The following is a 24,078-nucleotide window of genomic DNA, read 5'->3' as shown; positions in this document are numbered from 1 at the left end:
TGGGTTGCTTTGTGCCTGATTTAGTAGTGATGTAATGGAATTCTAGAATTTTTGGGAGTTCTGCTTATGACTAGACTGCAGTTTTAAGTAATGTTCTTTACCATCTTTGGATTAGTTTTTTTACCCAGTTGTGAAGTGGTTTGAATTTTAATAGGTCTGGAGTTAGGTCTGGAGTGTCTATTTGCTTGCCATCCATATTTTGTCTCTGGCATGAAGAAACTCTAGTAGGCTTGGTTCATAGGTAGGTACTAGGCTGCCAGAGGGCATTTATAAGCCTAGCCAGAGTGTCAGCTTTTGCCACCCTATTGATTGCTTGACAGAGGATCAGTTAAAGCCAATGAAGTGATCCCAGGGGTGTATTTTCTGTTACCCATCCACTCGTCAAGGTTTCTCTTGAAGAGTGTTAGTGAGGGGCTCTGCCTGATGTAATTTATAATTTTGTTCCAAAGTATGGAGAGCCTCTGACAAGAATCTATCCGTCCAGCATGCTCTATTGTTGTGGCGAGGTTTAGCTCACTAGAGCGTGTGGCTCACAGGACTTGGATTTCTTTGGGTGGAGCATGTCCATCAATTCTGAGTTGGACATGGCTTCAAGTCAGGCAGAGATCACCTCTGAGTAAGATGTGGCACGAGTACAGCCGGAGTTTTCACAGGCTGCACAGGACATATGTTTGAGACCAGTAATCCTCTTGGTGAGTTACTTTTGTGGTCTTTCCAGCTGTTTGAAGTGCCTTGTGAGGTACATCCCAAATGGGACATTGTACTCTATGATGGGTACAATGAGTGACGAGTAGAGGGGCACTATAACCTCTATTTCTAGATGCGAACCCTTTAGTAATTAGATGGGCCACATAGGATTTCCCAACTCCTTTGACAATAGGATTGTCAAAGGAGAAATTATTATCTACCTGCATCCCAAGATCTCATTACCTGTTCTGTATTAAGGAGTCTGCCACCTATGTGGCAATTCCTGGGTGTTTTGTTTTTCCCAAACGGTAGTGCTGGGGTGCTCTCTGGAGCCTTGAACCAGGTTTCAGTTACTACACAGATGTTGACATTCTCCATACGGAGGAGTGCTTCGAGCACGTGCATTCTGAGATTTAAAGTCCTGGTGTTGAGTAGCATAACCCTTAGTTTTTAGTCAATTGCGCTGTTTACGAAGGTGGGTTTGACTTTTCAGCCTTGCCTAAGAGAGGCACTATGGGGGCAACAACAGCCTTTGCCAGTATTCTAACTCCTAGGGGTGACAGGTGCAAGCAGTCTCGTCGAATATGTCGTCCCAGGCTGACAGACACTGCATCCCCTTTTGAATGACACCAGAAGCTTAGCCAATTGTTGAAAGTGATAATTTTTTTTCTTTATACTGGAGGTATTTTTGGTGAGGGCAGGATGCTACTCAGGGTCATACCAGCCTGGGCTACATGATCAGAGAACTCAGAGAGCTCTTCCATGTAGTCCAGGGAGCTACGTCTCAGGTCATTCACACCAACATGAACAAAGACAGGTCACTCCAGAATAAGTACAAATATGACTTGAGTGCGTGTGTCATATGGCAGGTTCTAGCTCCCGACAACCCTCTGCTTGTCCAACCTAGTCAGTGGAACATCAGTGTGCCTGACTATAGAGAGTCACCTATTACTAGCATGTTAGGTATGTTATTTCACCTTAAGGGCTGTGATTGTACGGCACACTGTTTTGTACGCTGTCTGGTTTGTGACAGGAAGTGCAGATAGTTTGGGTGTCTGCTTTGGAGGTCTCTGATGCTTTTGCAGGTTTTTATTTTGAGGCTCCGAGTATGATCGCGTATTTTTTGCCAGTGCTGTTTTAGTAGGTCTGTGTGCGGCTAGAGTTGTGGTGCAAGTGTTAACCTTCTCCTCTTGACTGTCTGTTCCAGTCTTGGGTGGAGACAGCTTAAGCTTCCAGTTTGGCTGTGTAACTGGATCTCTCGCATACGTTAGTATTTTGTGGTAGGAGGACAGGGTTGTCTGTGTACATGAGGCAGTTGTAACATTGCCTCAGGATACCTAGATTCACCAGCTGGACTGGAGAGTGCACCTGAAGTTGCCCTTTGGTCATGCCTGAATAGTAGGGTGAGCTGCTTAGTCGCTTGGTTGGTGAGGAGTGAATAAAGAGCCTTGCCCTGCTGAGCAATCAGGGTATATTAGTGCTTGCTATTCAGTCTGAGCAAGTGCTGAGCTGCAAGACGCTTTTTGAGTGCTTAGGTACTAGTTTCAAGGGAAAGACTGATGGAGACTTAGTGGAGCCGGGAATAATTTAACCGTAGCTAACCGGCACTGCCCGGTGCGCAAAACCATGCAAACGCAGTTTTTATAGTAGGGAAATGAAAGATAGAAATTAGCCCAAAATGGCCAATAAACTACTAACTTCTGGGCTGGAACCACTCCTCCAGGGACAGACAGGTTGCTCAAAAGCTCCCCTCTCTCACAGGTGAGCAGAGAAACTTCCTTCTGTCCAAGGTACAGGCAACTCAGAAACTAGTATCACAGCCCTGAATTCAGCACTAGCCTGAAAACTGGACTATACTAGCTTAGAAAGGCAGGAAACAAGGAATTTTGTTTCATTTTTGTTTTTTGAAAAGATAAAAGGAAAAAAAATCAGCTTTAAATGACTACAAACGATCAGGAAAGGCTGTCGCACTGTAGTGTGTAGCCTACAACAGTTATAAAAATTTTGTTTAAATAAGTGCAGGCAGTCAAATATGAAAAATATGTGAAAGAAAACATGCTTTTAAAATCACAATAAAATGCTGGAAAATTTGTGTTTAGGCAAAAAACAGTTAAGTACAGAAAACTGATACTTAATCACTCCAAAGTCTCTCTCCTAAGCTAGAAGGCTTGTATCAGTCTAAGGCTTTCTACTGCTACCCAGTAGGTTAGTTACAGGAAAGATGGGAAACCAGCGCAGATGTGGTCTTTTAAAGCACAAAGTTGACAGATGGACAAACTGTCCAAATGGTCAATGAACTACAATTTCTGGGCCAAGAACCTCTCCTCTCATGGTAGACAGGCTACCTAGTGCTTACCACTCCCACTGATGAGCTAGAAGAAGGCTTTCCTCCAAAATAGAAAGGCTTGCGGGGCTCAGAAGCTTAACAGTCCTGGATAAAGCAAATCTGTACCTGGACTAGACTAGTAACAGGAAAGCCAGGAAACAAGCGCAAACACAGGCTTTTAAATCACAAGGTTGAAAGAGATGGAAAAGCTTCCCAAACTGCCAATAAAACTATAATTTCTGGGCAAGAAACCACTTCTCCTGTGGTAGTTAGTGGTTCCACTCCCACTGATAAGCTAGAAGGCTCCTCCCCAACACAGAAGGGCTTGGGGGCTCAGAAGCTTACGAACGGTCCTGGATACAGCAAATCTGTACCTGGATTACACCAGTTATAGGAATGGCAAGTACCAAATGCAAAACAGGCTTTTAACCAGAAAGCAGAAAAGATGGAAAAACTGCCGAAACGGCCAATGAACCATAATTTCAGGGCCAAAACCCAATCTTCCGGTGGTAGATGGCTACCTAGTGCTTACCACTCCCACTGATAAGCTAGAAGGCTTCCCTCCAACACAGAAAGGCTTGGGGGGGGGGGGGCTCAGAAGCTTAACAGTCCCGGATACAGCAAGTCTGTATCTGGACTTGACTAGTTACAGGAGAGGCAGGAAACAAGCTTAGAATTTCTTTTTGGTTACAGAAAAAGCAGCTAAAACAGCAGTAAATACAATTCAAATTGTAGTGCAGGCCAGCACACCCGAGCATGTAGCAACACTATGGAAAATACAGTTCAAATAAATGCAATTAAAATTAACAAATGACTAAAAAACAAGTGCAGAAGGCAGTAAATTAGAAGGCTACTAACCAGCAGTAATAAGTGCAGAGTAAGAGCATGCAGAAGAGCAACTAAGACAGTTACAGTAAGAGAAAATGAAGATATATAGAATTAATTTATTTTTTGTTTTGATCTTTTGTACACGAAGAGGTGGGAGGCTGTTTAGGTGTATCCATAAACAGTGTTGTGGTAATCAACTGCCTCATGAAGAGGGGGATTTTTAAGTACATGCCAACTTGTCTTTTTTAGAATGAAGGTCAGTGGATTAAATTTAGTCAAGTTTCTTATTTGTTTATACCGATGTTAAAATTTTGACAGAAGGGGGAGGGAGAGAACAGTTTATAAAGGCAGGTAGGTGATCACTGAGGGTGTTTGGGAGATCATAGGAGGTTACTAGGCCATCAACCCAGGAGGTCATTTCAAGCCTAGCCATTTCATCCCAATGCAATACCATAAATACTCTAGTCAATACCCAGGATTATATTTAGTAATGACTACCCATGTCCAGAAGGGTTGTGGATGCTGTCCCTGGTAAGAATTTATGGTGCCCCATCCACTTGTCCTGGATCCTTTTGAACAGTGTCAGAGGTTCTCTGCTTCAGATGGACTGGCAGCCTATTCCAAAGACTGAGCAGTTGCTGGGAGACAAATCTGTCCCTCCAGCATGCCCTATTAAAGTTGCAGGCCATATTTAGGTCCCTGGAACAGGTCTCTAGTCTCATTTGATTTATGGATGTGCAGCAAACTCATTAGGTTTGTGTCAGATACTACTCTAAGCCAGGCATAAGTCTCCAAGATACAGAGTATAGTGACAGGGACTTTAGTCAGTCTATTTAAGGCACGTCTGGAGTCCATTGATCTTAGTTAGAAACCTCCGAAGTCTCTCCAATGGCTACAGGTGCTTTGTACTGTACATGACAAAATGGCCATCATACTTCATTATGGGCCCGATTAGTGAGTATAGAGGGGTTATAACCTACTTTGCTCTAGAGGTGAAGCCTTTGCTAAAAGTGTGCTACTTAGAAAGCCTGCCTTATTACAGTAGGACACATGGTGGTCAAAGTTAAGGTTGCAATCTACCTGTGATCCCAGATCTTTTACCACTTCATAGGTACATAATGTGAAAGGTTTTTACCGAAAAGGAAAGATGACATTTCTTTGCATTCAGTTTGAGACCAAGACACCAGTCGATGGCCTGCGTAAAACCCTCCCGAAATACAGTGACATCATTTGGGGATTCAATAATTGCACCCAGTTTGCAGCAGTCTGCAAACTTGTCAGCCACAGACCATAAGTTCTGGCCTAAACTTCTGAGAAGTACAGTGGATACAACAGTTTACACACTCATGTTAAAATGTACAATACGCTAGTTACATAAGTGCACACACCCTTAAAAACTAACTTTGTTGAAGCAACTTTTGCTTTAAATTAGAGCAGTCTTCTTGGGTACTGCCATCAATTAGAGAGACTAACTGCAAATTAAGTTCAGCTGTCCTAGTAGGATTTTCCTGACATTTACTCAGTTGCTTGCTACATAAAAGCCATGGTTCACAGACAGCTTACAAAGCAAAGTTCTCATTGTTGAAAGTTATCAGTCAGGAGAAGGGTACAAATTTCCACAGCATTGAATACACCATGGAACACAGTTAAGACAGTCACCAAAAAGTGGAGAAAATATGGGACAACAGTGACATAGCAAAGAACTTGACATACCTCCAAACGTGATGAAAACTGGTCAGGGAGGCTGCCAAGAGACCTACAGTAACACTGAAGGAGCTGCAGGAATTTCTGGCAAGTACTGGTTGTGACGTGACAGTCTCCCATATTCTCCATATGTATGGACTTTGGGATAGGATTGCCAGACAAAGCCTTAAACATCCAGGCCCAACAAAAACAAAATATATAAAGTCTCCCAAAAGCATGTGGGAAAATGTGTTATGGTCTGATGAGACCAAGATTGAACTTTTTGGCCACAATTCCAAAAGGTAGGTTTGGCACAAAAATAAATCTGTGCATCACCAAAAGAACACCATCCCGATGGTGAAGCATGGTGGTGGCAGTATCATGCTTTGGGGTTCCTTTTCAAATACCAGTCACTTTTGGCCCAAAACCTTTCACTTTTCAACACAACCTCAAACATACATCCAAACAAAAGAATGGCTTCACCAGAAGAAAAATAAAGTTTTGGAATGGCCCAGCCAGAGCCCAGACCTAAATCCAATAAAAAAATCTGTGGGGTGACCTGAAGAGGGCTGTGCAGAAGAGATCCACTCGCAATGAGATTTGAGCACTTTTGCAAAGAAGAGTGGGCAAATATTGCCAAGTCAAGATGTGCCATGCTGATAAGACTCCTACCCAAGAAGACTGTTGTAATTAAATCAAAAGGTGCTTCAACAAAAGTATTAGTTTTGAGTGTGCACACTTGTACAACCAGCGTACTGTAACAATTTTTTTATATCCCCCCCCCAAACAGATTTGTTTTTCAGTTGAATTGTACAGGTTATATATCACATTAAAAGGTGGGAAAAGTTTTGAAATTATTTATTGTGGTCTTATTTTTTTTACATCACAAAAAACTGACATTTTAAACAGGGGTGTGTAAACTTATGTCCACTGTATATACCAAACAGTAGGAGGCCCAGCACTGACCCTTGTGGCAATCTGGAGTCACCCACTTTTATAGTGGGTGACTGTTTGAGCCAGCTGGCACCCAATCTTACCACATCCATTGGTTGCCTTTTTTATTTTAACCTGTTTCTCCATCTTTTCAAACAATCTTTTGAAATTCTTTCCCGTCTTGTATGTAAAAGTAGGTTGTTTACCCACTACCTCATACAGTTCTCTGCTCGTCTTAAGCAAACTCCAATTATCTCTAACAATTTGGGTGAAAATGTCTGTAAATGTGTTCTATTCCGTGACACGTCCCCCGAAACTTCTTACTTTGTTCTGTGTTCGGTTTATTCTCTCCAGAAAAAGGTTGTCCCAACAATGCTTTATATCTATCTGTTTCCCCAGCCTCTGTACACCTCATCCAATATTTTTCATACCATCTCTTTGGGGTAACCCCTTTCCAGAAAGAAATGCATCACGGAATATAACACATTTACAGACATTTTCACCCAAATTGTTAGAGATAATTGGAGTTTGCTTAAGACGAGCAGAGAACTGTATGAGGTAGTGGGCAAACAACCTACTTTTGAAATTCTTTCCTGTCTTGTATGTAAAAGATTGTTTGAAAAGATGAAGAAACAGGTTAAAATAAAAAAAGGCAACCAATGGATGTGGTAGATGTAATTTTTGTTCATACATATACAAGGAGGATAGTATATATTTGAACAATGGATTTAATAGTACAGTGAAATTTTGTAAGGGTAACTAACGCCAGAATGTTGGACTATTTGGCTGTCTGTATAGAATGCAAGGCATTCTACATAGGGAAGTCTGAAAGAACATTGAAAGAAAGAATGGGAGAACATTTATACGATATAAGAATAGGTAAGGATACTAGCGCCAAACACTCTTGTTTCCTGTCAGGCATTCAAGGGCTTTAGGTTTGGAATTATTGACACAGTTAAACACAGTATCAGGGGAGGTGATATGAAAAATGGACTGTTAAACAAGGAATTAAAATGGCAATTAAGATTGAGGGCCAACGTTTTTCCTGGTCTAAACGAATATATGTTAGTATAAAGCCAGTATTGACAGCTAAAGCAGAGTATGAAGTAACATTTTACATTTTGTATGTATAGTGTAGAATTCTATTCATAATATTCTTATAATGTTTGTTTATGTATTACTTGATAAGATATTATACACACACTTTGGACAAAAAATGAAGGTAACAAGGATTGTATTAACAGCATGGTTCTTTAAAATTTTAAATGGACTTGATTGATAGCAACAGTGATTTCTATATAAAGTATGGCAGCACTTTAAGTTTTATCTGATGAAGTCTTGTAGGAGACGAAAGCGATCATCTGTATATTTCATTATTGGAATCATAAAGTTTCTACGTTTTTACTGGTGGCCTGGACTGATTTTTATCTTTTTGAATGATGTAACTATGACTACAGTACTGTGGGAGGCAGCAGAGAGAGTTGGTAGGTTAAGTATTTGTAGTGAGAAGGTGTGGTGATTTCAGTGTGTGTATTGTCTGTTAAAACAGAAGTAGGATGTGATGTGGGGAGTAGTGCCTAGATCTAGAGATGCAGATAGATCTTTGTTTATAAGCTGTACAGTATAGAAAGACTCGTTTTGGTCAAAAGTGTGTCAACTCTTAGGGGCATATTGTCAATGTGTTATGTCTTCCCAAAGGATACAATAATGCATTTTTTAGCACTTTATTTCAGTTCATGACTTTTGACACCAGTTAAAACAAACAGCACATTAATAAAATGTAAACTAGACAGCCAACTGCACAGCTTTGCCTACTTTAACACTCCATTATCCACACGATACAGACACGTTACAAACTACAGAGAATAAAATACTGAGATTTATACATCTATCACCATCACTGTATTACCTTGTAGAAAACTATTACAAACTCCACTTACAACTAAAAACAGGAGGGCTTCCAGAGATCTTCCAATTACCAAGACCTTCATTTACCTTAGCTTACACAGAGGAAGCATTCAGTAAAGTTGCTACTAGCATCTGGAAAGCATTTCAACAAAAAGGTGACAGTCCTGCAGTATTTTGTAAATTGCCAAGATCTGACAGATACAAATGCAGCTGTCCCAGAGATACTATTTAATACACGTCTACAAATAGTTACTGCATATGTATATACCCTTACAGGATTAAGAGACTTACAATTTTTTCAAACGCATTCCTCAAAGGCAGATTTTGTAAATAAGTAAATCTGTAAAACATTGATGATAATCACTCCCATGTAAAAATATAAAACCACTCTCGTTACCTTCTTTTTCCTTTCTCATAGTGAATGCTTTTCTTATTATCCATCTTTATTAGACAATTTAGACTTTGAAAATATGGAGCCAAAAAATTATATATGTATCAAGTTCATTATTGCACACTTGCATAATTTGCTCTTGTTCGTCTACATATTCCTGCATGATTGTTACTGCCATTTGACCCAGGTTATGGCTGAAAACTGCAGTGTTTATGACCAGTTCATTTACTCAGTTAAAAGGAAACAACTTAAAATGATCCAAGTAAAAATAAAAATTAAACAGCAGAAATAACGGATCCCATTATTATTGCTACTGTGCGTTTCATTACTAAAGGGATGCTAATGACCTTAACGTCCCACCCCTTCCAAAATTGGAAGTTTTTCCTCCAACAAATGAACACACAGCCTGTTATGCAACTCATGATCTCATGTAAGACAAAATTCAAAAGTTAAGGTGTGGTAGGTACCGTAAAACTTGATCATAGAGCACATTTTCATTTGTAATGGCCCATTTTTTTTAAATTTTAATGTGACTGAAATAAATGCATTGATTTTCAAACTCTAGTACAATTTTTCTTTTGGGGGGGGGGGGTAATTTCTGTTAACTTTAGTAGTTATGCTAATAGCAAAGAAGGAATTACTCCCACAAACTATTTTTCTAAACAATACTCACAAACTTCAACTACTATGATTTTTACATGAGATTTAGCCTTGCTCCTTGTTGGTTTACCTCGTTTATTCATGAAGTCATACTTGCAATGTTTTGCAGCATATACCCCCTTAACTCTGCTCTGGGAATAGCTGTTTGGCCAGACTTCACCAGCAAACTGTCAGCATACATGTACATCAATCTCACTCTCAAAATGTTAACAGGAAGCCATGGGATCCCCCACAGAACTAACCAATTACCGCCCAATAGCTATTCTCTCCAAAATACTAGAGAGATGTATACACTCAGGTCTCAGACTACCTCCTTACTAACAACCCCCTTTCCAATACTCAGCATGGTTTCCGACCAAACCATAGCACCACCACTGCCTTATTCTCCTTTAGTAACATTATCCTTCAGCATAAAAACAATGGCTCTCTCCTCTGCTACCTTCCTAGACATATCTAAAGCATTTGACATGGTCCCACACAAAACTTCTCTGTCCTCAATAACCTATCCTTCTCACAGTCAGTCACCAACTGGTTTCAGAGTTACCAGTCTGACCGCCAACAATCCGTTGTATGGCAGAATGACACATCTCCCCAACTACCCATCTCTAAGGGTTCCCCAAGGATCCATTCTTTGAGCCCTACTCTTCTGTTTTCACCTATAAATCTAGCCTCTGCCAAACATGGCACACTCATAGAATACGCAGGTGACTCAACCATCATCTGCTCAGCCCAGTCCCTACTCAAACTGCAAAAAGTCACACAGGAAGCCTTTTCCTCTGTTGAAACGTGGCTATCCGATGTCCAATTAATACTCACCCCAAACAAAGCTAAACTACTCCTCATCTTCCAGCCCACCAAACATACTCAAAAACAACTCTCACTTTAACATCACAGCAAAAAACACCACTATATACCCAACGGAACACACCAAATTGCTAGGAGTGGAAATTGCCTTTCACACATCCTTGACCATAAAAAGTCCACAAAAAACTAGGAGCGCTATACTGAAATAAGCAACTTCTCACCAAAGCAGCAAAGATTTCAATAGCAAATTCCCACCTTATCTCCACCCTACTTTATGCCTGTCCAATATATACCAACCTAAGGCAATGCGATCTAAACAAGCTAGAGACCTGCTACAACTCGCCAAATTCGCCACAGGGGCATCCTACCGTAGTCACCACTGTCTCTCACTTGCTGAACTGGGCTGGCTTGAACTCCCTCACCTCCTTCAATCGTATCAACTCTCTCGCCCAGAAACTAGTAAATCATCCACTAAATGTCCCATCCCTCCAGAATCTACTCCAACCCTATCGCACCACCAGACCACTAAGATCCAGCAACAAAAATCACTTTCAGATCACTAAAGCCAACAACTCTGCTGGTGAAGCACTATTCTCTTGCACCATAGCCAAATTATGGAACTCCCTCCCACCCACAATTACCTCCATACCATCATGCACCCACTTCAAAACTTTACTAAAAGCGCACCTAAAAACATGCTGGCTATGCCCTTGCAACTCCCACTCTAATATCACCCTCCCCATCCAACCATTACCTTTCTTTCCACTCCACTAACTACCTTGATTATAGCAAGCTCAGATGCTCATAAGCCAGTACTTATTATACAGAAGGAACTTCTTGCAACATTTGTTAATGTCCGTTACGTACTTCACAGATAAAGATTCTAGTTGTCTACCGATGTACTATGTTCATCTATAAATATGTTGTAAGTAATTGCTAATCGCTATGTAATCCAATGAACTACTATGTTTATTTTAACTGTGGAGCTTTTCTCCCCGGGCCTCCGCTGAAAATGGACCTACGCCCAGTCAGACACTCCCGGTCAACAAATATAAATAGGCAATATAAAACATTGCCACTTAATGTCCAAATAAAAACAGGCTGGCATCCATTAACCTCCTCCCTCACACTAATCAGGAAAGGGGGGGGGATAAGGAATGGGTTTAACTGGGTGCCAACCCTGTTATCAGCAGACAATTACACAGCCTGTTTTTCTCCTTTGGAAACAAAGGCATATCACTGCAATGATACTAAAGATATCTTCTGTAACTTGCTCTAGGTAATGTTGCCTCTTGTCTGAATAAGTAAGGGGAGCTGGCACCCATTACACTCCACCCTGAATCTCAAGCTTATGGGAGGGACAAGGAGCAGGTGACACAGCCTTTTTTTTTCACCCTTGGAAGACAAAGGCCCATCACCTTGATGTGATGACATCTTTTGTAACTTTCTTTCAGTAACATGGAGCAGCAGAGGGTTAGGTACAATTAAAAAAAAATATATACAGTCACTCAAATACATGCAACTATTCTTTAGCACTAACCAATCCCAAAGACCTATTTTTCTGGAAGAAAAAACAATTCTCCCATTTTGACCTTGTGCTATAACTGTAAAAGGCCAGTGCCAGGATTTTTAATACAAGGGTTTGTGAACACGTTTGATCTCTCAACTGCAAATTAAGCAATGCAATATCTAATACTAGCAGCTACGTCTGACACCTTGGAAGTAACAAGACATAACACTACAACGAAAAGAAAAAGCTGCCACATCAATGGTCAAATCTTAAATATGTATAGGGAGCACAAAAGCATTCTACAGTCCTACAACTAAATGGTTAGTCAGCAATCATGGAATTAGTTCCGAAATAAATGGTTCTGCAGCCCACTTAACTCGCATCTACTAAACTGTACAAAGTTTATTGCAGTTACTTGCCTATTAGCGCAGAACGTTTTTTCATAAATCAAAACGTTAATTAACAACTTGTGATAACTCCAAGCGGTTTTTTATACAGACAGTAGAAAATAGCAAAAACAGAAAAAAAGCCAAAGACTTCCCAAACACATGAATTATCCATTTCCAAACAAAATATGCTCTTCCACTTATATTTCAAATAATATACAAGAGAAGAAAACACAAAAGTAACGGTACATCTACCATCATTTTACTACGTATACAATTCCACCCAAACCAGGTACTGAAAAATATAAATTAAAGGCATTTAAAACTCACCTTCCACACCCTTCGCTTAACTCCCAACTTTCAATCGGTTCACACTACAGCGCCGGAAATGCCACAGCTTGCCCAAAGGGTACTCAAACAAATTCTTAATTGACTCGAATGAGTAAAACGGTAATTGCACTAAGATGAACCTATTAGAAAGCCCACCTCGTCCGTCACTAAAATGGGCAAACGACATCCCTACTTTCTGATTTGTCCAAGCCTTGCTCAGTGGGGGATCCCTATTGGCTGGAAACCGCCACGTCCCCAAGAGCGCGGACACGAAGCTCAAGTAGTTCCCTTTACTTATTTCCGCGCAGCTATTGGCTGATGTTTCAAGGAAATAACTTGCGGCGTTGGCAAGAGGTGTTTTCAGAGGAAAGATTATGTTTGGTTATTTCCGTTATTGTAAAGTAGTGTGGGTGGGTTCCCAGTCTGAAATAAAGTTGAATGTGTCATAATGACTCAAAATTACCACTTCTTACTTATTTTCATCCTATATAGGAACAATCCACTTCAGGCTCAGCCTTTTTTTTTTTTTTTTTTTTAAACAGGCTGGACCACGGTTGTAAAACGTGAGGTAATATGTAGTAGTAAGAAATACAGCAACACGTTAGATGCATGCTATCATTAGTCTGTACGACTTCTACACATGTAATTCTGGTAATATCATTAACTTTTATAAAGCACACGCATAGTAACTCATGTAGTTAAATCATAATCTGACTGTAGCGAACATTAAACTATTGTTGTATTATAACGGATTGGCTTAACTCCTTTGCGTGTTTAGGCTTTAAGAATTTGAATTACGTATACTGTAATTCATCTGTGTTTGTAGGCTTAAATGATTAAAATATGCAAAGAAGATCAGATGTCTCTCGGTGAAGTGGGAAACAAACCTCCTGCAACACTGGCCTCAATGCGGAGGGGGGTATCCCATACGCTTTTACTACTGTGTACTCTTGCCTTGATCAGACCAGTTATAAAATAAAATGTTTCTTTTAGTATCAGCTATCAAAACATCATGCAGTTGTAAATATCCCAGAGGGTCCTAATAACATAAAAGATGCTTGGCTTCACAACTCATCTCACAAGACGGGCTTTATGCTGTGTGATTAGGGTTACCACCTGTCCCACTTTGCGAGGGGACAGTCCCTCTTTGGGCAGTTGTGTCCTGCAAAAAAATTTAAAAAATGGCAAATGTCCTGAGATTTTAGGACAAAATTATTTCCTATATTGTATGTAATAGTTGCATAAAACAGTTATTCTGTATCTGAAACACCTAAATGTTGTAAGAAATAGAATAAGCAACTAAAATGCTACAAGAAAAAGCTTTTATTTAGGCAAAAAACTGATGTTCTGTCCTTTGTATTGGCCATGTGTATGTTTCACCCTGCAAAATCTGACGTTTGTACCAAAAATGTCCCACTTTGGGCATTTGAAAAGGTGGCAACCCTATGTGTGATCTGTCTCCTATGGACTCCTGCGCTGTGATTTGTGTCTAGCATTTTTCAAACCTTCAAACTAAAGCCTTGAATCTTCTCCACAAGTAAATAAGGGTCATGTTACATGTACAAATTTAAATTAAATGCGCCACGATCTCTGGACTAATCTTTCATTCGGTATAAAACAAAATGATAGCCTTGTTTTCTTTAAGGCTAAACTTGACGATTGGCTAGGCACCCGCAAATTTATCCCAAGCCTGACTTGTTTTGCCCTTCTAATTAAAGACATGAGGTGCCCTATGAGGATAGATACTGGTAAGATGATTGATTATAGCAACATTCATTATCAAAAGAGCCATTTTTGGCCCCTCTCCCACCAAATCAAATTTAGCTGGAGCCACAAAACCTATTTGACCCCTAAAATGAAGATAACACAGCGTATATATATATATATATATATATATATATATATATATATATATATATATATATATATATATATATATATATATATATATATATATATATATATGAACTAAGTTTATAAGCAATATTTAAAATCCATTCCTGTTTTTGTTCCTTTGTTGGGATTTTTATTGGAATAATTCGATCTTTGTGTGTGTGTGTGTGTGTGTGTGTATGGAAAATATGGAAAATGCATGTTAACAGAAAACATGTTATTCGAGCAAGTTTCTAAGTTTATAAGAGCGATATTTAAAATCCATCCCTATTTTTGTTCCTTTATTCCCCTTTATTTGGGCTCTGTCCCGATTTCTTGTAGTAAGAGTTTGAGAGGTATGGAAACCTTTCAGGAGATGATGCTTGTGCCAGGGATCGCTTGATCACTCTTCATGTGTGTGGAATGCATGATAACAGAAACCATGTTATTCTAGCAAGTTTCTAAGCCCATAAGAGCAATATTTAAAATATGTCACTTGATCGCTCTCAGTGCGTGTGTGTGTGTGTGTGTGTGTGTGTGTCATGCGTCAGAGTGGCCATTATTTTTCAAAGCTACAGGGAGCCATTGCAGAGGGGTGGAAGAGCCACATGCAGCTCCAGAGCCGCAGGTTGCAGACCCCTGGTCTATGGGCTGACTGACTGCCTTGTAAACTCTATGAATATATGAAGTACATTCTCTGGGAACAGAGGAAAGTTGTATATTGCTTAATGGTGTTTTTTGAGAACTACAGTGCACCAGTGTCAGGAATTGTTTACTTATTCATTTGTTAGAAAGTTATTGGAGTGGATCACAAGAGCCCCTTTCAGCGGCAACATTATTACATTGTTATTTATTCCTTTCTTCATCCATTTGTAGGTTCATAGGTGTGTATTAGGCTAATGGCCCTCGAGCCTTTACAAGCCTAGCCCATAGAAGTGCCCTGGCATTGTGCCACCCGATGTTAGTTCCCAGTGCCTCTATCAAGTAGAGCCACTGGACTGATCCCTGGGGTGAGCTTTCTACTACCCATCCACTCATCAAGATTTCTGTTGAAGAGGACAGCGAGGTGCTCTGCTTGACATGTATGGCAAGTCTATTCCAGACCATAGGCAATCTCTGGGTGAGGAACCTGTCCCTCCAGCATGTTTTGTTGATTGTGGTAATGAGGTTGAGGTCCCTGGAGTGTGTGATGTGGATGGATTGGGATTTCTTTTGATGTAGCATTTCTAACAGAGCTAGGTCAGACATGGCTTTGTAAGTTAAGCAGAGATCACCTCTAAGTAGGCGATATGAGACAGTCTGTCCATGTAGGACATGTGTTTGATGCCTAGGATCCTCTTTCTGAGGTACTTCTGTGGCCTGTCCAGCTGTTGCAGGTGTCTAGTGAGGTATATGCCAAATGGGACATTATACTCGATGATTGGTCTATTGAGGGAGGAGTATAGAGAGATGCAAAACTATTGATAATGAGATGTGCCACATAGAAGGAATTGCTGACCACAGTGGCAATGTGATGGTCGAAGGAGAGGTTGCTGTCAACCTGCATTCCCAGATCTCTTATAACACCTTCAGTGTTCAGTGGGCTTCCATCGATGTGGTAATTACTGGGAACTGAGTTTTTACTAATGGGGATGACGACACATTTTTTGGCATTAAGCTTAAGGCCATGGTTTCGACACCAGTCATTGGTCTCAGTGATGCCTTTCTGTAGGATGTCTGCATCACTTGGGAAGTTAATAATGGCTTGCAGTTGTCTGCGAACTTGGTCAGCCAGAGTCCCTTTGTGTTGGCCTGGACTTCTGAGAAATAGATGCCAAACAGGAGAGGACCCAGGACCGATCTCTGTGGGACACCACTCTTGACTGGCCGGCAGTCTGACTTGGAATCCACTACTTTCACACTGTGTGTTCTATCTGTGAGCCAGTTTGCAACCCACCTAGTGCTATAGGGGTTGATGCCTAGTTTGGTGAGTTTATCAGTAATTCCTGAGTGAGGACTGGTATCAGAGGCCTTGGCCAGATCGAGGTAGGCTGTATGCACTGCCTAACCTTCATCCATAGCCCTGGTGACTGACTCAAAGAAGTCAACCAGGTTGAGCAGGCATGATCTCCCTTTCACAAAGCCAAATTGCGTGGGGTGTAGAGTTTGGAAATTTCCTATATTTTTGTTAATCAGGTTCATGATGATGCGCTCCATAGCTTTACATATCAGACTCATCAGGCTAATGGAGTGATAATTCCCAGAGTCTGTAGTCGCTCCCCCTTTATGGAGAGGGATGACTGTAGCAGTGTGCCATTCGGTAGGGACAAAGCCTGAGGTGAGGCTGTGACTGAACAGGGCACACAGATGTGGTGCCAATTTGCTATGTAGTTCATGTAGAACACAGCCAGGGATATTATTGGGTCTCATGGAAGTTGTATTTTTGGCCTTGAACAATGCAGCTTTAACCTGTGCTGCAGTAATGCTGGGTGCCTGGCATTCTTTTGGTATTGTAATTGGTACTTTGGGGGGGTAAAGTTGGCACTGAATCGGTCAGCCAGTATATTGGCAGTATCTCTTGGCTCAGTATAGGAGGTACCATTTTGCAGCAATTCAGAGCAAATCTGGTATTGCCACTGAGATTCTTGATATAGCTGTAGAAGGGTTTGTGATTGTTTTTAGTCTCTGCCACAATTCTGCCTTCATAGCTGGCTTTAGAGGATTTGATGAGGGATCTCAACTTTTTGTTGAGGCTAATAAGGGAGTTTTTCCTATCTTGGGACTTCACCTTTTTCTGCAACAGTTTCTTCCTTCTGTTGTAGAGTTTATTAATGGCAGGGGACCACCAGATTGGCTTCCTTCTATGGAGGAGAATGTCTTGGTTCTGTTGGGTATGGCTAGTTCCATGCATTTATGTACATGTTCACACAGTGCATTGGTGTATGATTCGACAGTCTTGCAGCTATTTTCCATTGGCATGGGTGCCGTGAAGTTAGTCACCTCTGTTTTTATGAATCCACAGTCAGCTTTGGAGAAGTTTTTCAAGGTGGTTACCTTTGCGGGGGGTGTGGGTGAGATGTGGATTTCCATGGTGATTAGTTTATGGTCGGATCTGACCAGGGAGGGATTGACTATTGGTATAGAGCAATGGTCGCCCATGTTAGTAATAACCAGGTCAAGGATGTTGCTTCCTGTAGTGGGGGTCAGAATGAGCTGGTCCAGGGCACTGGAAATTAATTCCAGGAAGCACAGGGTCAGAGTATTGGTGCTTGAGTAGTTTTCCCAGTTGATGGAGGGGTAGTTGAAGTCTCCTAGGAAGAGAGTGTTGGGTTGGACCTTGATAGATTCCAGGGTGCTTAGGAATGTAGAGTGAGAGTCTAGGGACATGGTTGGGGACCTATAGCAGGCTATGACCTGGATCGCCGTCTTACCCAATGTTAGTTGCACCTGAAGTATCTCAGATGTGTTATGCTGGGCTACTAGTCTGGAGGTGTGCATATGCTTTATGAATATGGGGACACCACTGCCATTGGAGCTTTGCTCCAAGTTTCAGGGCTGAAAGGTGTGGAATGAGTTATAGCCTAGTAGTGCAGGGGTTCTTTCTGCTGCTTTAAACCAGGTCTCCATTACAGCACAAATGTCGATGTTCTCCATTTTGAGGAGTGCTTCGAGCGAGTGCATCTTAAGATTTAGACTTCTAGCACTGAGCAGCATGACCCACAGATTGCATTTATTTATAGCTGTTACGGTGGTAATTTGGTCTTTGGAACACCTCCTAAAAAAAGGCACTATAGGGGTGGCAAGAGCCTTAGCCAGTACCCGGAAATCCAGGGGTGACAGATGCAGGCCATGTTTGGCAAAGCATCAAGGTCTGTCAATCATGTCATCCCAAGCAGACCGATACTGGATCCCCTTAGAATGACACCAGAAACTTACCCAATTGTTGAAGCCAATCATTTTTTGTTTGTACTGTGGTATCATTCTGGGTGACGGTAGGATATTTCCTATGGCTAGGGGCATACCTGCCTGGTCCACATAATCCAAGTGCTCCACCATGTCTCTTTTCATGTAGTCCAAGGAGGTGTATTTCAGGTCATTCACACCCACATGGACAATGACAGAGTCATACTTGTACTTGTAGAGTGACCTGAGTGCGTGTGTTATGTGTCGGATTCTGGCACCTGATATACAGCTGACTGTTACCTTCCCCTTATTCAACCTAGTGAGTGGGACATTTGTGTGCTTCTCTATTGAGTCACCTATGATTAATGTATTGGGCAAGGTGTTTAGCCTTAGGGGCTTAGGTTGAGGGGCATGCTGTGGAGGTGAGCTATGTGTCCTGTGGTTTGCACCGTGTTGTGGTGAACAAGTGCATTTCTGTCTTGGCGGTGTCTGCTGTTTGGGTAAATTTCTGTTGAGAGACTCTGCAAAGGTGGGTGTGTGGGTTGTGTTTTTATGTGAGAGCTGTGATAGTGGGTGTTCTGGAGGGCTGTGTGTTCCATGTGGTGTGGTACAGATGTTGACTTTCTCCTCTTGACTAGTTAGTCCAGTCTTGGCTGGAGAGTGCATAGCTTCCAATTTGGTAATATAAGTGCATTTCTCACAAGTCTGAGTGTTGGGAGGTAAGTGGAGAGGGTTGTCTGTGTACATGAAGCAGTTGCTACACTGCCTCAGAATGCCCAAGTGCACGAGGTTTATAGGTGAAAGCACAGGCAACTGCCCTTTAATCATGCCTGGAGGGGTGGTCATATCTACTAAGTACTAGAGCTATTTCCATGAAGAACAACTAGTGCTGATGGCACTTAGGTGTGCTACAATAATCTACAAAAACCTGTTGAAGTGCAAAGTGATTAGGCTATCTGAAGTGCAAGAGAGAAAGAACTAGCAACATCTAAGGGAAAACTGAAGAGCAGACTTTCTGGCACCAGTAACAGTTTACTGCAGCTCAGCGCCGCTGCATGGAGCTTAAACAAGCACAAATGTGGGCTTTTAAACCAGAAAGGGATAGAAAAATTGCCCAAATGGCCAATAAACTATTATTTCTGTGCCAGAAACCACTCCTTTTGTGATAGATAGGCTACCTAGTGCTTACCACTCCCACTGATAAGCTAGAAGGCTTCCCTCCAGCACAGAAAGGCTTGGGGGGGGGGGCTCAGAAGCTTACAAACAGTGCTGGATACAACAAATCTGTGTCTGGACTAGACTAGTGAACCATCAACACCATCAGCCATTTTCTTTACTGAAAATTCTCACTAAGCACAACTATTTGTTTTCAGGGGTGATCCAGGAGCACTTTCTGGTTAAGTGGCTTGTTGAGTCCCAGATATAGACAAATGGAACTGATGAATGAATCAAACCCAAGATTACACAGTACAGCATGTTAGCCTCTCATGATCTTAATCCCGTGAGACAAACTGCTGGATTTGTATTTTACAACACATGAAAAGGCAGTAGGTAACATATTTTGTAACCACCTCAAGATCTGTGGTGACAAAATAGTAGTACATATTTTGCAGTTGTACAGATAATGTACATTATTTACAAACTGCATTTAACAAAGTGAGTTTATAAGTAGAAGAAGTTGGTACAGGGTGTTTTTTGGAGCCTAAAGCATCAGCTTTAACATTGGATTGCTCATATTTTTGTGAATGTGGAAGTATCAAATGTGTAAATTACTGCCAAGGCAGTCAAGTGGCAAGCAGTTATTCTCATAATGAAAGTTTGATTTTGTTTTGTTATAATGCCTAAAGCTGAAGAGAATAAATGAATTTGGGGGGATAACAGGAGCTACATTTTAACAGGAAGGTTAGGTAGGAGAACACTGTTTTTCTAAAGAAGCTGTAATCTGGGGTATTCAGTAAAGATGGAAGTTTATTTATGATTTATTTGCATTCGTGTACTGGTGAAGTCTGAATGGGCAAAATTCCTTTTCAGTGGAGGCCTGGAGAGAAAAGTTCCATAAAGTAAATGAAATATGGCTTATAACACCTCCATTTGTTTGCAGTCTTAACATTAACTAGAGTACAGACAGTAATACTTGCATAAACTGAGTAGCAGTATTGAAGACAGATCTAAAAAAAAAAACTGTTCTGTAGCATGAGCAGATAATACACATTTCTCTAGATTGTGGACTTAGGTAGGAGATTTAACCTGGCAATGACAGCATAGTGTGTGCGTGTGTGTGTGTGTGTCTGTGTGTGTGAGAGAGAGAGACTATAGTGCTAAGTAGGACTGGTATTTCCAGCAGATCTGTTGTGTACACTTCCCCTTATTGGAAACATTCACTATAGATAGGGTTGGCATAATGGTTAAGGTTTTTATCTCACAGAAGATACAGGGTACAGGCTTTGTTTTTGATTTCTGATTATTGGCTAATTTTGTAATATTCTGCAGACTTATAGCTTAGTATTTTTATCTTTGAACATACTCAATGACTATGGGACCTGTTTCTTAAAAAAATAATAAAATAAAAGGGAGGAAGTCCATACAACGGGTACATAGAGGAGATAACTGATTTTCCATGAATGTACCAAACATATGTCAGTTGGTGCAAATGCTTAAGACTCCATGCTGTTAATGAGCTGTTTCCTGTAGTCAAGCATGTAGGGTTTGCGTCTTTCTGCCTGTGTTTGAGTTGGACAAGTCACTTAACCAGACAGTGCTTTACTTCTGGGACAAAATGCATTTTCTGAGTAATAAAATAACCTCAGGACAAAGTGCAAGTTCCGAATAGTAAGAATTATGAAAGTGTAATGACTGAAATTAAATATAGAATTATGTACATATTATACAGAATTAATATAAAACAATCATTTAATGTACTAGCTTAGCAGCCATTTGCAAAACAAAGTATTATTTCTTTAATGACGTTGCATTCATTGCAAGGTGATGAACATATAAGACTTGATTTACATGTAGTAATATCTGAAATGTCAGGAAGAAGCTTTTTACATTTAGATGGAAAAATACTGGGTGCTGTTCCTCCAGTCTTAGCATTTAAATTATTAAAAATGTTATGTGGCACCATACTTCCTAGGTCAGCAGACTGTGAGACTGAAATTTTCTGATGTTCGAGGGATGATGTCTGGGGCAAACATACCCACACACCACGTAACATTAAACTTTTTCATTTCTGCAATTTAGCTCCAGGCATAGCTTCAAAAAAAAAAAGTAAAGTATCAGCCTGTTGGGATCCAGGCTGAAAATGTAGCTCGAAAAAAGACTAAGACCTATGCAAGCTGTTTTCTTGTTTGGATAAGTTTACTAAAGTATGTAGAATATGTTTGCATTATTAGTGTGTAATCTCTGGCTATTTATTTGTTTGTGTTTTCTGGCTAAGGCTGGCAAAAATTCCTCATCTAGAAAGTTAAAATGACCTACAAGGGCAGGTAGCTTAATACTTACCTATGCAAGCTGTTTTCTTCTTTAGATAAGTTTACTAAGCATGTGTAGAATACTTTTGCATTATTAGTGTGTAATCTCAGGGTATTTATTTGTTTGTGTTTTCTGGCTAAGGGTGGCAAAAATTCCTCATATAGAACGTTATAGAGTTCTCAAGCTAGTAGATGGCATGATGAGAGGTGGACCAAAACTTAATGTTTTACAAGGATTTTCAATGATGTTCATGTTGAGGGTTTAGAATAATGAAATTACATATCTCCTTAAGAGTTGTTTGCAGAGCTTGAGGAGTGAAAAGTCAAGTAATCTTCTGCCAGATGTTTAGTTTTTAAATTGCATGGCTATTAAATGTCTGATATAGTGGTAGGAGGACAGGGTTGAGTCAAGATATATGCTGGGATATTTAGGGTGTGATTCATTCCAAAAAGGCTTACACTGTACATTTTTTGAGTAATTCGAGGGGCAGTGTAATGATTTGGGTGTTCATAGGTAAGTACTAGGCAATCAGTTTGGAACCCATTATAAGCTTAGCCAAAAACCCATATTTAAAAGATTCCTCCAGCCCAAAGGAGTGCAAGATAAGACAGGCCAAAGGAGAATCTAGATATTTGAGGTACTATTTGTTCTGTGAAGAAATAAGAAATCAAAGAGGGTTGGATCTTTAATGGCTAAAAAGGCAAGACATCACCATGGCAGAGACTGAGTACAGGGAGAGGGTTGCCACTCTGTCCTGATAACTAGTATTTTTGAGGCCACTGTTTTTTTAGCTCTGAATCTCTGCAAGTCTTTGTTAATTGGTATGCTTAGACAAATACATGCCAAAAGGTGCATCGCATTTAAAAATAATGGATCTGATGAGATATGAGTAAGGGGAAATTAAGATTTCTTTGGATCTAGTAGAGATGCCTTTGGAAATTAGATGAGCCATGTAGAAGCTTTCCAATGATGGTTAAATGATAAGGAAGTATAAACAAGAGAGCCTGGATCCCTTAGGACAGTGTCTGATTGGAGGGGTGTGTCACCTATAAGATATGTGAAAATGTTTTGTTTACCAAAATAAATTATGCTACATTTCTTCACATTTAACCTGAGACCATTGTCCTTCTAGCAATTGATAACCTAGTTTAAACCATGTTGGAGCAGTTATGAGTCAATAGAGGATCAAATAACATCATCCAATTTATAATCATCTCCAAACTTTGACAACCACAGATCAGAAATGTTGCCCTGAAGATCTGAGAAATAGATGCCAAAGAGGAGATGATCCAACACTGAGTCCTTCAATACACCACTGGTAACTTTTTTTTTTTTTTGCTTTCAGAAGTGGTCCTTGCAATGCTAACCATATGGGCTCTGTCAGTTAGCTATCAACTGCAAAACATTAGGATTTATGTCCATATTTACAAGCCTGTCAATAATGCCTGCATGTGGAATAGCATCAGAGGCTTTGGTCAGGTCCAGGGGGCAGATCCAGTTATGCTGTATGTATTGCATAACCACTATCCACAGCTTCAGTTACTCTGGCAAAGAATTTAATGAAGTTAAGGAGGAAGGACCTTACTTTGGCAAAGTCAAATTGATGAGGCTCCAAGTTTATGAGAGTTTCAATGCCCAGATTAGTGACATTATTTATTTTGCTTTTGTTTAATGGGTTTGTCTGAGTGGGTTTAGTCAAAAACCCCTTCTCAGTGGAGGCCCGGGGAGAAAAGCTCCACCAATTACAAACATTTTTAAACAGACATTCAGTAATATATATAAACAGGCATAAAAATATGCAATACCGGTTGCACATACATTTTATAATTAGATTACATTCATGTGAAACTAGAGGCTGGTATTAAAGTATAAAAGATACTTGTACATTAATAGATGTTGAGCACAGAACAGTTGAAGAAGTGTAGTAGTGGGATTGCCAGATAGATAATAGCTCATGTGATTAGTGTTTAGAACTACAACGAAGTGGAGATAAGAGAAGGAACTACATACGACAGAAAATAGTAATATTATAGTTAAGAGATGGGGTGTTAAGCAGGTTCCAAGATAATTGTATATATGCTTATCATAAGGTTTATACTAAAAGTATAGAGGTGGGGGTGAGCAGTGTCACAAAACAATGTATAGCTAGGAGATGCTGGTAAAACTGTTCAGCTATTAGTGAAGACTGGTTGTTGGGCAGAGGATTCTAAATGAAGAGAAATGGTTTGGCGATATGACAAGCTGAAGATAACAGTGGCATTTATCCTGGGAGATGTACAAGAGCAGATCCATTGATTTGATAGTGAAGTTTTAGTTGTGTTTTAAATGAGTTTGCATTCTGAATGGATTTCAGTGGTAGCCAAATGTGGCTCAGTAGTTTAGATACACTGTTTGAATATGGAGTCAC

The 24,078-nt window shown here is 40.4% G+C and overlaps 1 protein-coding gene across 2 annotated transcripts in view; it reads right to left on the bottom strand.

Annotated features, from left to right (window-relative positions):
* CALU (calumenin) overlaps positions 1–12,624 on the bottom strand; it is a 450,302-nt gene extending 437,678 nt beyond the window's left edge. The window contains exon 1 of one of the 2 annotated variants that reach the window (XM_044088629.1): positions 12,447–12,624. The gene's annotated coding sequence lies outside the window, so the exon portion shown is untranslated. The remainder of the gene's footprint in view (positions 1–12,446) is intronic. The other variant, XM_044088627.1, reaches the window with a different exon arrangement.
* Between the last annotated feature and the right edge of the window lie 11,454 nt (positions 12,625–24,078).

The sequence above is a fragment of the Protopterus annectens genome, chromosome 11.part0 (assembly GCF_019279795.1).
Source record: "Protopterus annectens isolate FY-2018-M chromosome 11.part0, PAN1.0, whole genome shotgun sequence".
NCBI classification, from domain to species: Eukaryota; Metazoa; Chordata; order Ceratodontiformes; family Protopteridae; genus Protopterus; species Protopterus annectens.
Note: the sequence above shows the minus strand (reverse complement) of the source record. Positions and strands in the feature narration are given on the sequence as shown.